Source organism: Muntiacus reevesi, chromosome 3 (genome assembly GCF_963930625.1).
Source record: "Muntiacus reevesi chromosome 3, mMunRee1.1, whole genome shotgun sequence".
Lineage (NCBI taxonomy): Eukaryota > Metazoa > Chordata > Mammalia > Artiodactyla > Cervidae > Muntiacus > Muntiacus reevesi.
Window position 1 is genome coordinate 118,045,894 of NC_089251.1, and position 2,795 is coordinate 118,048,688.

General features: G+C 42.1%; 1 non-coding gene across 1 annotated transcript; it reads right to left on the reverse strand.

The window, feature by feature from the left end:
* Positions 1–1,972: 1,972 nt before the first annotated feature.
* TRNAE-UUC (transfer RNA glutamic acid (anticodon UUC)) lies at positions 1,973–2,044 on the reverse strand. Its single transcript has one exon. It is a non-coding gene; the product is annotated as a tRNA-Glu (tRNA).
* Positions 2,045–2,795: the final 751 nt, after the last annotated feature.

Here is a 2,795-nt window from a genome sequence, read left to right on the forward strand (position 1 = left end):
AGTGGATTGCCATTTCCTCCTCCAGGGAAGTCATGATCTCTAAGAGTTGTTTGTACACCCATGTTCACAATAACTAAAATCCAAGTGTCTCTCAATGGATTGATGGATAAACAAAATGTGGTTTCATACATATGATGGAATATTAGTCATCCCTAAAAAGGAAGAAAGTTTTGACACATGCTACAAATTTATGAGCCTGAGAACATTATGCTAAGTGAAATAAACCAGACTAAAAAAAAAAAAAACCACCAAACCCAGTATGATTTTACTTCTTTGAGATGCTTAGAGTAGTCAAAAATCACAGAAGCAGGAAGTTGAACAGTGGTTGCCAGGTCTGTGGGGAGGGAAGCTGGGGAGTTCTTGTTTCATGGGTATAGAGTTTCAGCTTTATAAGATGAAAAGAGTTCTGGGGATAGTTGGTGGTGATAATTGCATAACATTATGCAATAATGCAATAACGTATTTCATAACATCAAACTGTGCATTGAAGAAAATTAAGACGGTAAACTTTGTTGTGTGTATTTTATCACAATAAAAACATCTAAGGAACAAACCCCTAAACTTCTCACCTAACATGGGACCACAGAGCCCCATGTAATAGGGGCTACCTTGTCTCTCTGATCTCTACTTCAGTCCCCATGGCACACCAGATATTTGCCTTCTTTTTGTGCTTTGAGTCTTTTGACATGGCTGTTCTGCTGCTTAGAGTACTTCTCTCCAGTTCTTCTGACACTCGGATCAGAGCTTAAATGTTGCCACTTCAGAGAAGCCTCCCCTGACCTATCTTAGAATGACCACCTCCACCTGGTCTACCTCGTCACTCCTTGTTTTGTCTTCACTCAGGTGATGCTCTTACTCCCCAGATGTTCTGTCCTCCGTGCATCATATCAGGAGGCATGTGTTGTCCATCTGCCCCTTTCCAGGCCATGTGCACATTGGTCATTTGGTTAAGATGATTTTTGTCAGGTTTCTTCATTATAAATCACTTCTTTAGGGACTTCCCTAATGGTCTAGTGGTTAAGACTCCATGTTCCCAATGCAGGGGCCCGAGTTTGATCCGTGGTCAGGGAACTAGATCCCACATGCCGAAACTAAGACCTCGCACGGCCAAATAAATAAATTGATATTTTAAAAATAAAGTTACTCATCTTTAAGTATCTTATGGAGAGATACTTTGCAATTCTCTAAATATCCTATTTCTTTTTTTTACATTAAAAAATTTTTTAAAAATATCCTATTTCTTATCCTACTTCTTCCCCACCACTCACCATCTGTCACTAACTCTTGCCTGACACAGTTCAGTCGCTCAGTCGTGTCCCAGCTCTTTGTGACCACATGGACCACAGCATGCCAGGCCTCCCTGTCCATCACCAGCTCCCAGAGTTTACTCAAACTCATGTCCATTGAGTCGGTGATACCATCCAACCATCTCATCCTCTGTCGTCCCCTTCTCCTACTGCCTTCAATCTTTCCCAGCATCAGGGTCTTTTCAAATGAGTCAACTGTTCGAATGAGGTGGACAAAGTATTGGAGTTTCAGCTTCAACATCAGTCCTTCCAATGAACACCCAGGACTGATCTCCTTTAGGATGGACTGGTTGGAATTCCTTGCAGTCCAAGGGACTCTCAAGAGTCTTCTCCAACACCACAGTTCAAAAGCATCAATTTTTCAGCACTCAGCTTTCTTTATAGTCCAACTCTCACATCCATACATGACTACTGGAAAAACCATAGCCTTGATGAGTTGGACCTTTGTTGGCAAAGTAATGTCTCTGCTTTTTAATAGGCTGACACAGTTATTACCAGGGTATTTGCCAAATGGTGATTTTCAGTTTTCCTCATTTTACATTTATGGGTTAGAATCTACTATGAGAAAGGATTTTCCCCTCCACTCTCCTTTGTTTTATTTTATTTATTTATTTTTTATTTTATTTTTATTTTTGGCCACACTACTTGGCTTGCGGGACTCTTAGTTCCCTGACCAGGGATTGAACCTGGGCCTTCATAGTGAAAGCATGGAGTCCTAACCACTGGACTACCAGGGAATTCCCCTGCCTTTATTTATTTATTTCTTCACTCATTCAAATATTTATATTGCTATGGATTCACAGATTCCTATGTTATGCTGTAGGTTCTTATTCTATGGATTATCATCCATTGCTATCATTATTTTGTCTGTTGTATTGTCCCTAGTTTGGCCTGGGGATGGGACATTCAGGTTGCCTCCTTGTGTCTGTTGATGTGTCCCAGTATGTCCCCATTATTCTTTGAGCTCTTCCTTCCCTTCTGACCCCATAAGATGTTGGAGGCTCATCTTGTACTTTCCTTGCCACAGCCCTGGAAATAGCCATTTCCCCGAGGAGTCTTGGTGCCTGTTATTGGAGAATGGCTTTAGACACCAAGATCTAGGAGCTGGGTGAGTTCACTGGTGTTGGGCAGTATGAGTTTCAAGCCGTCTCAGTGGTCAGAGTTGGGAAGTGTATATGCACACACATTCTCATCCAAAGATATTTCTATATATCGATATGTATTTTTGAAAACCATGAGTTCACACCAGTGCCCCCAGTTCCAGTTCAACACCATGGTGTTTATTTTAACCTACCCTCATTCCTTTCCTTTTCGTTTTTTTTGGCTGTGCTGGGTCTTCATTGCTTTGCGTGGCTTCCTCTTGTTGCTTTCATCAGGGGCTCTTCATTGCGGTGCAAGGGCTTCTTACCGGGGTTGCTTCCCTTGTGAAGCACGCACAGCTCCAGGTACATGGGCTTCAGCAGTAGCAGCGTGCAGGCTCGGTAGTTG